We start from the raw sequence: 14,523 nt of genomic DNA, 5'->3' as shown, positions 1-14,523 counted from the left end.
TAGTTTCATAGTTGTTAGGGGCTGGAAGGGACCTTACAGATCATGGGGTCCAGCCCCCCTGCACTTGATGATGGACACCAAGTGTATGATGCACATCATACACTTGGGACCTTTTCTGTGGAGTCCCCAAGGGGCCCATCTTGTCACCTTTCCTGTTCAATATGTATGAGAGACCAGCTAGCAAGATTTGGAAAGGACCAGTGTGAGGTGCCATCAGTATGCTGGTAACACCTTGCTCTACTTCTGTTTCTCATCTGACCCAGGCCTCACAGTCTCAGACCTTAAAACCATTAGGTGCCATATTGAGTCAGGCCAATGATCCATGTAGCCCAGTATTCCTGTCTCTGATAGGAGAAGGAATAGATACTCAAAAGAGAGAGCATTGAATGAGATATATCCAGAGTGATCTGTCCACTACTCAATACCCTTCCTATGTACACCGGAAATCTATCAAAGACAAGCATACCCAATTACCTGTAGGGGCACATTTCTCACAAGATAACCACTCTCTCTCCAATCTCTCAATTTTGATGCTCAAAGGGAATTTACAAAACACCTTTCACAGATGAGCCTATGAACTTCTCTTATCAAACTACTGAATACAAAAAATCATGGACTAAATATAGACAAAGGATTTACAACACATTATAACCTGCCTAACATCTGACTTCTCAGGCACCTGTCTACTATTTATCAACTACATTCATTCCCCTCCCATACCCCCAACCTGTCTCTCACCCACTGACTCCTCAGTTTACTTCTTCAGTGACTGGCTTTCTTGCATGCATACCAGCCTCTGGCTTCTTTATTATTCATTCCATCCAGGAAGAGCACAGACCAACTGCATATGCTTCCTCAGCTTGATGAAGGGTATTTGTATCTGAAAGCTAGCAAACAAGAATTTTTCCAACTATTTGAGTTGGACTAATAAAAGATATCAGATTTACCCAAAGAACTTTGTCTGCCTATGTCCTTAGACCAACACGGCTACAACCTCTACCCCAGTACCCTTCCTGGCATCCACCATTATTGGTTTAGAGATGAAAAAAGAAATAGCTCCAACTATTGTGTTCAATAGCCATTAAGAGATCTGTCATCCATGAATTTATCTAGTCTCTTTTTCAATCTGTTGGCCTCTACCACTTCCTGTGGCAATGAATTCCACAAGTTAACTATCCGTTGCATAAAATGTATTTTCTTTTATTAGTTTTAAACCTGTCATCTACTAATTTCAGTGAGTGCCCCCCAGGTTCTAGTATTCTGGGACTTGGTAAACAACAGTCCCCTGTTCACTTGGTTCACATCCTTCATGATTTTATAAACCTCTATCATATTTCCCCCTCAACCTTCTCCTTTCCAAACTGTAGAGCTCTAGACTTTTTAGTCTGTGCTGGTATGGCAACTGCTCCAAGCCCCTGATCATTTTGGTTGCCCTTCTCTGCACCTTTCCTAATTCTGCTATATCCTTTTTTAATGTGGGAGCCAGAACTGCATACAGTACTTTCTCAGTGCCTGGATGCAGTTGGTGAATTGGATGTGGGGGAAGCAATTGAAACCCAATCCAAGCAAGACAGAGGTGATGTTGGTAGGTGGACTGCTTGACTTGGGTGGGGCTGGGACACCTATTATTGATGGGGTTTGGCCTCTCTTTGTCACTCAGGTTTGCAGCATTCGGGTGCTCCTGGATCCATTACTGCACTTGAATCTTCAGATGGCAGTTGTGTCTAGAAGTCATTTTCACTAACTCCATCTGGTGAGAAGTCTGTGCATGTTTTTTCAGATTCAGATCAGGTCACCATAATCCATGCCTGTAACCTCAAGGTTAGCCTGCTGTAGTGCACTTGACATGGGGCTGCCCTGGAAGACCATCCAGTAGCTAAGCTGCTGCAGAACATAGAAGCCTGGCTTCTAACAGGAGTGGGTCACCAGTAGCACATAATGCCAGTCCTTCAGAGTCTGCCCTGGCTCCCAATAGCTTTCAGGGCACAGTTCACAGTGCTAGTCATTCTCAGTAATTGTTTCTCAGTATTGGAACTCCCTTCCTCTTGAGGTCTGCCGAAGCCTGGACATCGTTCAGAAGCTCTGCAAGACCTTCCTATTTGGGCAGGCATTTAGCAAACAGATCTAAGCTGGGATATTGTTTAGGGCAGGGGTTTCAAACTCACTTGGCCTGATGGGCCCACAAACTGGCCCTATACACTGGCCCCAGCACATAGGGCTGGATATGAGAGCCAGCATGCAACGTGGGTCCAGGACTGGCCCCATGCACCAGGTGTAGTGTGCACCCCAACTTGGGTCCACATACTGCATTCAATGCACACAGCTTGTGGCTGGCATGTACTGCACCTGGTACACAGAGACAGCCTGAGACCTGCCTCTGCAGTACTGCAGGGTAGATGATAGGGCTCCATTGGCAGGATCTTTGACACTCCTCATTTAGAGAGTTTCTGTTTTGTATTAATGTTCTAGTTGCTTTTTAAGTTGTTTTGCTCTTGTGATGATTCTCCTGTTCTACAAGTTATTCTATTGCTTATTGTAAGCTGCCTTGAGCCTTTATTCGGAAGAGTGGTACATGAATTGAATACATAAATTAATTAATGAGAGCTGTAGAGTTTAAAAATCCACCAAAAGGATTACTGGTAAAACCTTAAAGTGTGGACGAGGCATCAGATAGATGGAGCTCTGTGCTCCTTCTCTGGAGGGGGAGGAGAGAAAGGGGGAAAGAGAAAAAACAGCTCTTGCAGTTTAATTTATAGTAATTATATTGCTTTACCATTGCTCTTCATTTAGTACTTGGTTGCTCTATCTAGAAAATGGCTGATTGTAGATATTCTGATTGTCTACATAACTGAACATTATTTTGCTGACAGTCATGACAGGACACAAATATTTTTAAGACATGCATGCACCCAAGTCAGTGATCTCCACATGGTCAAACAGCAGTGTGTCATTAAGGGTACAGACAGAAGTTACATTTGTTGTGTAATCACCCAGCTCCCTGAAAGCATTCTACAGCCATGCCATAGCATACATGCACAGCTGCAGAGTGCTTTTCATAGTATCATAGTGCTTAGGATCGGAAGCGACCTAAACAGATCATCAGGTCTGACCCCCTGCCCTGGCCAGGAATGGATGCCAGGGTCATATCACCCCAGTCAAATATCTGTCCTGCCTCCTCTTGAAGACCCCCAAGGTAGGAGAGAGTACCACCTCACTTGGGAGCCCATTCCAAAGCCTGGCAGCTCTAACTGTAAAGTAATGTCTCCTGATGTCCAGCCTGAACCTTCTCTCTAACAATTTGTGGCCATTATTCTTAGTAACCCTGGGTGGTGCCTGGGGGAAGACAACCTCCCCCAATTCTCGCTGGTTCCCCCTGGTGAGTTTGTAAATGGCCACCAGATCCCCTCTCAGCCTTCTCTTGTGGAGGCTGAATAGGTTCAGGCCCTTTAGCCTCTACTCGTAGGGCCTGCCCTGCTGCCCCTGGGCCATGTGAGTGGCCCTCCTCTGGACCCTCTCAATGCTAGCCACATCCCTCTTGAAGTGCAGTGCCCAGAACTGGACATAGTACACCAACTGCAGCCTGACCAATGCCGCATAGAGGGGAAGGATCACCTCCCTAAACCTGCTTATGATGCATCTGTAGATGCAGGACAAGGTGCGGTTGGCCTTACTGACTGCTTCCTGGCATTGGCAGCTCATGTTCATCCTGGAGTCAACAATGACTCCAAGATCCCTTTCTGCCACTGTATTGACAAGAAGGGTGTTCCCTAGCCTATAGGTGTGTTGCAGGTTCCTTCTCCCTAGATGCAGCACCTTGTACTTCTCTGCATTGAATTCCATCCTTTTCTCATCCAGCCACCTCTGTAACCTGTCTAGATCTAGCTGGATTCTGTCCCTCCCCTCCAGAGTGCCCACCTTGCCCCACATCGTGGTGTCGTCAGTGAATTTGGACAGCGTGCATTCCACACCCACATCCAGGACCATGCCCTGGGGCACTCCACTGCCCACATCCTTCCAGGTCGAAAACGACCTATCCACCACCACTCTCTGGGTGCGACCATCTAGCCAATTTGCCACCCATCTGACTACGTAGGCATCAATGCCGCAGACACCAAGTTTTTTAAGAGAACGTTGTGGGAAACCATGTCAAAGGCCTTCTTAAAGTCCAGGAAGATAGCATCTACCCCAACACCCTTGTCCAGGGACTTTGTGGCCTGATCATAGAAAGAAGCCAGGTTAGTCAGGCAGGACCTGCCTTCAATAAACCCATGTTGGTTGCCCCTGAGCATTACCTCCCCTGCTGGGCCCTTGCAGATGTGCTCCTTGATAATTTTCTCAAAGGTCTTCCCAAGGACCAAGGTAAGACTGACTGGTCTATAATTGCTGGGGTCCTCTTTTCTCCCTTTCTTGTAAATGGGGACCATGTTGGCTCTTTTCCAATCCTCTGGTACTTGGCCAGTGCCCCACAAGCACTCATAGAGCCATGCCAGTGGCCCCACTATGACCTCTGCCAATTCCCTCAGCACCCTTGCATGAAAAGCATCTGGACCTACTGATTTAAACACATCCAAAAGTTCAGCCCACATCCAAAAGTTCCCTAACTAGGTCGTCCCTGACCCTAGGCATGGCAGTGCCTCCCCTGAGTCCATCCGCAATTCTAGTGGGGGAGATGTCCCGGTCCCTGTTCAGGAATATGGAGGCAAAGAATTCGTTAAAGAGGTCAGCTTTTTCATTTGCCACAATCACCAGATTCCCAAGCCTATCCTGTAGGGGCCCCATGTTACCCAGTGCCTTCTTCTTACTTCCTATGTATTTGAAAAAGGACTTTTTATTATCCTTAATTCTGGTTTCTAGCCCTAGCTCCATCTTTGCCTTGGCCTTCCTAACATCCTCTCTGCAGTCCCGAGCAATGGAGGTGTAATCCTCCTTGGTGATAGCCCCTTGCTTCCACTGTTTGTACGCCTCCTTTTTTGCCCTCAGGCATCCCTGGATACCTTTGTTGAGCCATGGGGGCTTCTTAGCGCTCCTGCCCCGCTTGGTGCACATTGGGACTGACTCCCTTTGAGCTCAGAGGATTGTCTCCTTGAGGAACTCCTTTTAAAGTGCCCAATTATGTAACAAATTAACCCTCATCAAATGAGGGATCAGATAAAGCACTCCACTTTGAAGCACCTTAAGGAACTTGTGTTCCCTAGAGTTAATCTGCCACACAATCAGCACTGGGTTGATGCAACCCAGCTCCCCCTTGGCGCTGTCTGCAGGAAGGAAGGGGTGAGAGGGAGCTAGCTGCAGACTGGGGTTTGCCTGGCCTGAGCTGGAGGGGGTGCAGGTGGATTGGCCTCCTCCTGCCTCATGGCACTTTATATAAAGAGTTAGAGCAGAGCCTGCACATCTGTCAGTGCCCTCTATGTTTTCCTTTAACAGCTGCATTTAAACTGCCCATGAGCTGCGTGTAGCTTCAAACTGCATTTTGGTTACCCCTCATCTAGACTTTTTCAACTTGAAACTGGGGGACTGGCCAAATTCCTGATAGGCCAGGTGTGTTTTGCTCAGATTATTATACACAAATCTATCCCTGGATGTCACATTTCTTTGTTTCCTTTCTTTCCTCCAAAAGTATTTCCAATTCCTAGTTCCCAACCTTAGTATTTGAGAATGGGGAACAGCCACCTGCATATGTGTTGAGGAAGGCTATAGTTTCATTTCCAAGAACCAGAAAGGAAAGGTCTCTAAACAAACTAAACCCAACTTTTGTTTCTGCCATGGATGCCTATGAGTTAGGTTACAGACAACCACACATTAATCTTGCTGAGAATGCTAATATGGGGAATGACAGTTTTATAATTTTAATGCTTGCAAGTGATGGTGCTTGGTGCTGTCCAGGTGGGCAAGACCTCATTAGCAGAGCTAACAAACAATACCAATACCATTCAGATGTAACCTGCACGTGGTGATGGATCAAATAGGCAGAACACATCTCTTAGAGAGAGCGAGTGTGAGTGAGCCACTTTAAAGCTTGCAGGAAGAAATGTTTTAGAGAGGGATACGAAGAATTACAGGTATTTTAGGGCACAGGCTCACAAACTAGTTACCATGAAGTCAGTGAGGACTGGAATGGTAGCACATCTTTTATTTTGTGATCACCATTTGTATCCATGCTCAGGGTTTGAATTACACTCTGAATCTTGGTGGGGCTGTCTGCAGCGGGGGCAGCTAAAAGTGGGAAGGAGCTGCTGCTGCTGCCACCACCTGAGCTGCTTAGTCTCTTATGGAGAAGCTTTTGTCTCTTATGCGGGGAGGAAGCTCAGCCCCCCTGACTACCACCCATAATTTGAACCCTGTCCATGTTCTTCCCCTACAGTAAATTAAAGCTGAAACATGATAGCAGAGCCTTCTCTCCTTGAGTGTGCACATAGGCATTTACCTCAGTGCAGCTGACACACTGCAAATCCCAGCCTTCATTTCCTTCTCAGTAACTGGTTTTTGTGTCAATGACCTTAGACATGTGATCATTATTTACACTCATGATCCTTCTCTTGCACTGTTATTCTGAACTTAGTTTGGTCTTATCTAAGTTGTAAATTCCCTGCTCACATGTGTTATTGGCAGGTCTGCTCTTGCTTTATTCCTGCCCCTGATTGAAAAGGAGCTGGGTTTGGGTATGAAAGGAAGACAGGACTGGACCCACTTTTTCTGAGGGTTATAATTGTATACAGCAAAGCAGCTTAATATAGTAAATTAAGAATTAATATGCAATACACAATATTTTCACATGCATTGTGCCTTTGAGTAGTTGTGCCTTGAAGAAACATCTTCCCTTTGGGATCAAGTTCACACTAAATGAGACGCCTTCCTGCAAAATATAGAGAGCCCCATAGCCTTTATACATCACCCTATTACTCCCTCTTAACTCCCCATACAGACATAAATCACCTGTTATGAGTATTTGCCTGTAGGACGTGTAATGGCATAGAAAAAGTCAGAAGCAATATTGAGAGAAGGGGAAAAATGTCAGCTGTAGCTTGGCTGATAAAGCCACATTCAAGAAACCTTTTTCAGGTACTTAGAAGAACCTAGGATGTGCTCTGATTCATTTTAATGCATAACAGAGCCCCATTTTATAGCAGAATCAAATTTGATAGAGTTATTGAACTTAGTTTGGGGCCAGATACAATACAAATCTCAAGAAAAGTGGTATCTGGCTCCAAATGATACAACTCCCACTGTCTCAAATAATTTAACTAATGCCCATCACCCACAGAGGTGCTTAACAAATTACCTAAGAGGATTGACATATTTAAATCTGTTAATGCAGACAATCCCAAAACACTATTACAAAAGAGCTCCAAAGTCTGCAAAAGGACAGCTCCTCAGATGACAGACTTCTGATTTTGCCAGGTTTTATGATCTCAACATCCTGTTGATCATTTGAAGCAGAGGATGCCGCTAGTGGACATGTTATTGCTCTGAGGGGGCTGAGCACTTGACAGAGATGCCCAAAAGCAGAGCCTGAGAGCATAAATTCCTACAGGAGATCACTTTATCAACTCAAGTGGTGATAAGTGATCTCCATAAATAGTGGGCCTGATCCTTAGCTAGCATAAATCAGTACAGCTCCATTGGCTTCAGTTAATGGGATGACTCTGAAGTGTCAAAGCTATAGATATTATTAGACCCTTTAAAATACTTTTTTCCCCAAACTGTGCTTTGTTTAACTCTTATTGAAGTTAGGACTGGAATATCCTCCCCATCCCAGCATAAATTTCAAAGCACTTCACGGGGTGGGAACATATAAATTATCTGCATGTCACAGAAGAAGAAAATGAGGCACAGAGAAGTGAAGTGATGTGTCCAAACAGAGCGAGCCAGATCCTATTTCATCTATTAGGCTTCTAAGTTGACTTTTACTCCCTGTTTCTATGTGATCCTATTACTCCCTGTTCAAGACCCTGAAAAAAAATTACAGCATGTTACAAAAGTAGGTGCAATAATGGGGTCTCTACCCCATTATGGAAGAGGAGAGAGAGCAATCAGCTGGATCCAAGTCCCTGGAAGAGCTAGTAGGGGTTGAGAGCCTTTTAAGAAAATGGTTGCTCACCCCAGGTGCAGACAGTGCAATCAGGCCAGCAACTGACAGGCTTGGGGCAGAAGTGGTGGATCAGGTGACCCAGAGAAATGGCTACAGGCTTCATAAGGCTAGGACCCTGGCTGAAGAGGCAGCCTGTCTCTGATCTGCCAGGGCAGAGCATCTCCAAACTGGGGTGGGTCAACGTGGGTGCTGCAAGGAAGCCCCAGCAGCACTAGACATTGAAGCTAAGTTATTTTGGCTATAGATACATTTGTTACCATGGTACGACCCAGCCTGAGTTTGGGGGAAAGGATTTTAGTTTGGAAGCAGTTTTTGCTTAGACCTGTGTTCATGTTTAAAACCAGAGGATGGGCAGTGGCTGTAAAGAGAGACTTGGAGGCTGCAGGCACCACTAGGACTGCATTGCTATCATTGTGGGAGGACCAAGCTGCAAACCAAGAATCTGAACCTGCAACAAAATAGACTGTGGCGCAGGCCCACACCCCATGGGGGACAGGAGGGCGAGAGAAGGCTGGAAACTGAACAAACTGAGGGCACAAGGCCAGAGTCCAGGAAGAGAAGGCCAGAGCTGAGGGGCTCGGAGAGTAGGAGGGTGACCTGGAGCTGGGGCCCCAAGAGTCTAGGGTCCTGGAACAGTGGATCTGGGGCTGAGGAGCCTATCTACAGCAAGGGGGACAAGGCTGGGGGGTCAAAGCTCAACAAAGATTTAAGACCTGATGTGCAAAGTGGTATAAGGGGGACCACAGGGATCCCTTCAAGACAATACCCTTCTGGCAGAGTGTGTAGTACAGCAGGGCTCCAAATCAAGCAGGCCCAGTTCAGCCTGAAGAGAAGCCAGGCAGAAAAGGGTACTGATCCCACTGATCTTTAAGGGCAGGTGTTTAACTTCAACATCAAGACGTGGCAGATGAGACAGTAAGGTGGACCCCTGAGAATTCATTGAGGCAGGTGTGGGGGGGGCAGAGGAGAACCCAGGTGACCACTGGGGGGACTGGGACAAGGTGGCCATCCTTAAGGCCTGCTGGTTACACATGCCATTGCCTTGGCTTTGAAACTAAATCATAAAAAGCAGAGCTGAGGAGGAGGACCCATCTACCTTTTAGCTTAAATGGCTTTTTGACCAGCATTAAGTAGGTTCATGCTTAGGTGTCTAAAATATCTATAGTGAGAAATTATTCCAAGAGAGGGAGCAATACAGATGTTTAAGATGCAACTTGCATGTTCTTGATACTAGGGTGATCTTGCCTTCTTCTCACACCAAGGACTTGGATGTAAGAAGCAAACAAGGAGTTCAGTGCTCCATATACTTACTTGGCTCCCAATGTCCAGCAGCTGACTGGAAGGAGCAGTGCAGCAAAGCCCCTGCCTCCTTCTTATACTGGGAATTCCTAAGTGAGAAGAAGGTGGGAAGCGTTCTTCCCCTCCTGGTCAATAAGAAGAGTGGGAGCAGTTGCCCTCTATGTCATCTCCAGACCAGGATGAACATGGTCTCTGTAAGGCAAGGGAGCCTTTCCCCCACTGCCGCTCCTTGTGGTCCCCAGAATGAAGTAAGCCAGGGAAAAGTGCACAGATGTTCACTGTCCCGAGATAAACACTCCTAGGAGCAACTTTTCCCTTATTATAGCTTGGATATTTTTCTCCTGGAGAAGTTATTTTCGCTCTGGAAGAAAAAGGTTGAACATCAGCTCACTGGTTTCTACTGAATGAACAGTAATTCTCCTGGTAGAAACTGAATATCTGTACATGGCCTTTGTTCACTTTAGGTGCCTAATAGGTAGAAAAGAATCTAGCTCAAGGAGTCAGTAGCAAAGTTGGGAACAAATTGCAGGTCACCTCAGTGGACGGTGCAGAGGTCAATGAGATACAGTGTAGAGGTCATATAGGCATCTTCCTATAAAAAATAGGCATAAAAGCCAACCTATTAAATAGGTACTTTGCGTCAGTCTTTCATCAGTCCCATGGGACGCCCATGCCCGCTACAGGGCCGGGAAGTCCGGGTGAGGGTGATCCCCTGCCCTCCATTAATGCTGACTTTCTGAAGGAACATCTTGAGAAGCTGGATACCTTCAAGTCAGCTGGCCCTGACAATCTTCACCCCAGGGTACTCAAGGAGCTGGCGAGCATCATAGCCCAGCCTCTAGCACGGATCTTTGAAAACTCTTGGCACTCTGGTGTAGTGCCCGAAGACTGGAAGAAGGCCAATGTGGTGCCTATCTTCAAGAAAGGGAGGAAAGTGGATCCAGCTAACTATAGGCCCATCAGCCTGACTTCTATCCCGGGGAAGATCTTAGAAAAGTTTATTAAAGAGGCCATCCTTAATGGACTGGCCGACGCCAACATCTTAAGGGATAGCCAGCACGGGTTTGTTGCGGGTAGGTCTTGCTTGACCAATCTCATTTCCTTCTACGACCAGGTGACCTATCACCTGGACAAGGGAGAAGAGATTGATGTCATATATCTTGACTTCAAAAAAGCCTTCGATCTGGTGTCCCATGATCGCCTCTTGGAGAAACTGGCCAATTGTCGCCTTGGGTCCTCCACGATCCACTGGCTGGAAAATTGGCTCCGGGGTCGGACCCAGAGGGTAGTAATCGATGGAAGTGGGCCGGGAAGTCTGGGTGAGGGTGATCCCCTGCCCTCCATTAATGCTGACTTCGTGAAGGAACATCTTGAGAAGCTGGATACCTTCAAGTCAGCTGGCCCTGACAATCTTCACCCCAGGGTACTCAAGGAGCTGGCGAGCATCATAGCCCAGCTATGTTGGCTAGCACTATGGAAGAAAGAGACTTGGGGGTCGTCATTGACCACAAGATGAACATGAGCCTGCAATGCGATGCGGCGGCTAGTAAAGCGACCAAAACGCTGGCTTGCATCCATAGATGCTTCTCAAGCAAATCCCGGGATGTCATTCTCCCCCTGTACTCGGCCTTAGTGAGGCCGCAGCTGGAGTACTGTGTCCAGTTTTGGGCTCCACAATTCAAAAAGGATGTGGAGAAGCTTGAGAGAGTCCAGAGAAGAGCCACACGCATGATCAGAGGTCAGGGAAGCAGACCCTACGATGACAGGCTGAGAGCCCTGGGGCTCTTTAGCCTGGAAAAGCGCAGGCTCAGGGGTGATCTGATGGCCACCTACAAGTTTATCAGGGGTGACCACCAGCATCTGGGGGAACGTTTGTTCACCAGAGCGCCCCAAGGGATGACGAGGTCGAATGGTCACAAACTACTTCAAGATTGTTTCAGGCTGGACATAAGGAAGAACTTCTTTACTGTCCGAGCCCCCAAGGTCTGGAACAGCCTGCCACCGGAGGTGGTTCAAGCGCCTTCATTGAACACCTTCAAGATGAAACTGGATGCTTATCTTACTGGGATCCTATGACCCCAGCTGACTTCCTGCCCTTTGGGCGGGGGGCTGGACTCGATGATCTTCCGAGGTCCCTTCCAGCCCTGATGTCTATGAAATCTATGAAATCTTCCCAAAAGAAGCTTAAGGAATAGATTTGAAGGAAGAACAGAAAGGGAAATGTGATGTGGAAAGGGGAGACCCTTGCAGGTATACAGCACAGAAAAAGATGCAAAGCTGAAAATGAGCTTGGTGGCAGAGAGAGCCATGCACAGAGAAATGGAGAAAAATCAGTGAGCTTTCATTAAACAAGTTGCTTCCATCAGGCCTGGAGCCAGGCAATATACTACAATATTTTTATAATTATTTCCCAAAGAAGTTTTGCTTTTCTTCTTTGTTCCTTCCTGCAATCTAGTCACCCACTACAAAAAAAAACACACCCCAAAGAGCCAGGAAACACATGTCAAGAGCTGGACTGGGTGAGAATCATGTCTGAACATCTCAGAATGGTAATCATTCATCTTAAATGTATGTTAACCTCACATACTACAAAGAGCTAAGCAAAATGGCTTTTCTTTAGAGTCCAATAGAAAAACCCTACTAAGCACCATTGGTTGTTCCATGTAACAGTTTGGCCATCTAAAAAGAGAAGAGTATTTATAAGAATAACACTTTCAATATAAGCTATTATATGCATAGCTTTCCTGAACTTGTGTGTGCAATGGATACCTGTAAAGCTCATTGAACTCTCATTTTTTACACTGCTGTCTTGTATCAAAACAGGGACTCATGCTAAAAAGATGCTTGCAGAAACTATTAAACAGATAGATAAAATATTTCCCCACATAGCACATAGTTGGGATGTGAAATTTCCTATTTCAGCAGGGGACAGATAGGCACAGCTGTTAGTTAATCTTGTGACCAATAACATCTATTTGAAATTATATCTGTGGAATTCATTGCTATAGCATACCATGAAGGCCAGTAACTGAAACAGAATTCAGAAAAAGTTTAGATATTTGTACAGATAACATCCTTTTTTACAGTAAACTGAATCAAATGATATGGGAAGAAAAGACAAATGAACAGTGCTGAGCAAGATGGACATTTTAAAACCTTCAAAATCAAATGTCTTTCAAAATAAAGAGTTCAGAGATAATAAAATATACACATTTGATTTTTCTAAGTTCCTTCATCTAAAAGCTGAGCAATACCACATACAATACTTAGACCTATAGCTACTGAATCCAGTCCTCAGTTTCAAAGTATATCACATGGACTGGTAACTCATCACACAGCCTGATCTTGCCCTGTGACAGAAGGATCCAAAGACAAAAGCTCTTTACTTCCTAATGCATCCAGAAATTTGGAACCCTGCTCTCACATAGGATCCTGATAATGACTTGATTAAGCCAGTAAAGAAGATTCAAAGCCTGTTCCAACTCCCTATTGATTTGAATTTGCTTTTCATCCTGATAGGCCTCGGTTTGCCTGTTGGACGGAAATCCCTCTGTGTTTTCTCTAAAACTAGACCAGCTGAGCCAAACTGCATTTCTAGCTCTTTAGCTGACTGAGGATGGGGTGCTTTGTGATTTCTCTCAAGTGTGAAATCTGCAGCATGATTAAAATCTCCTGCTGCTAAAAACGAAACAAGCATACACTCAGGTTTAGATCCTCAAAAAAGCCTCTGCAAGCAGTTTTTTAAAATGCAATATGGTCCCTGCCAATAGTAGGTGCACATATGTTAATAAAAGTACAACTAAGATTGCCAGCACTGCTGCTTCTACATTAAGCAGTTTTCCTTTTACAATCTCTTGAATAGCAAGACTTGGCATTTCTAAGCTTTGCAAGAACAAAACTGCAATGACAGCACTCTGAGATGCTCCCAGACTTCACAGCAGTTCACCCTTTCTGATTGCTTGACCACAGGTACTCACATCCTGGGTAGCCACAGACACATCTCCTGGTGAAAAAAGCGGCGCTAGTGTAAGAAATATTTATACCAGCCCCAAATTACCTCTGTGCCTTTTTGGGTGCATGGGTGAGATCTTTGAAATGGTGGTGGGGAGAGAGAAATGGATTCTGCCGCTTGGGCTTGCTGAATAAAAATACCTATGGAAACAAATCGGTGACCTAGAACTGTGTGTCCAATGTGCCCATGCCTCTGACTGTTACTCAGCTTAGCTCTACCTCCTCTCCTGCCCCTTTTCCTTATGTGTTCATGAGGCAGGGGACAGGGTAGAAGAAAGGACTCTGTGGTATATGTCTGTGTGTTCCTATTAGTGTTCTGCTGCATAGAAAGGGAGTTATCCTTTGCAAGAAAAGCACTTGCACTTGCATCACAGTAGTTGCCTTGCCACACAGCAACCTGCTCAGTCCCAACCTGTGATGAGTGAATATTTTTTCAAGCAAAGATACCTTTCCATTCTTTTTTCATGAGCCTATAGAATGATTCCCATGCTCTGCATCCCTGGATGGTTTCTTCCCGGTCATCCTCACAACCCTGGGCAGGATCACGCTGAGGCCTACTGGAAGAATTAGTGAGGTGCTTTTCTGGAAATAAACCTCCTACTTTACAGATTCATTTTACAGAAAAAGTGAGGAGCATGGGAGCTATCCTTTGGTTCTCTGTATTTCCTCCAGCAGAAAGGGAGCTCGTTCTTTGTACATGTTGCAATCAGGTTAGCATGGGCTACAGCTGCCTAGCATTTTACCTTATCTAGGGTCCATTCCTTAACTCAGAGCCCATGCAGTTACCTTCCTTGACAGTTCAGTGGGATGCTCTCTTACTTGTCTGCAGTGCTCCCACAGACTTTTACCTTTCCTATGAGTTCTTCCTGGAACCTCAACAACACAATTTTAAGAGAGAAGTTGCAGCCTCCCTTGCCTCATCCTGGGCCTTCTGCATGTTACTGTCTGATCTGTAGTACTCTGTAGAGCTTTCAGAAATAAATTTGAATTAGGATCGTATAAACCCAGGCTGGAAAAGACTTATTAGGCACTACCTAGTTTATGTCACTAGATTCATAGATGTTAGGGTCAGAAGGGACCTCAATAGATCATCGAGTCCGACCCCCTGCATAGGCAGGAAAGAG

The 14,523-nt window shown here is 45.7% G+C and overlaps 1 long non-coding RNA gene across 1 annotated transcript in view; it reads left to right on the top strand.

Moving 5' to 3' along the window:
- Nucleotides 1-14,523, top strand: part of LOC112549213 — a 153,254-nt gene that overhangs the window by 92,075 nt on the left and 46,656 nt on the right. The gene's annotated exons all lie outside the window — the stretch shown is intronic.

The sequence above is a fragment of the Alligator sinensis genome, unplaced genomic scaffold (genome assembly GCF_000455745.1).
Source record: "Alligator sinensis unplaced genomic scaffold, ASM45574v1 scaffold289_1, whole genome shotgun sequence".
Lineage (NCBI taxonomy): Eukaryota > Metazoa > Chordata > Crocodylia > Alligatoridae > Alligator > Alligator sinensis.
This window is presented reverse-complemented; position numbering and strand designations above follow the sequence as displayed.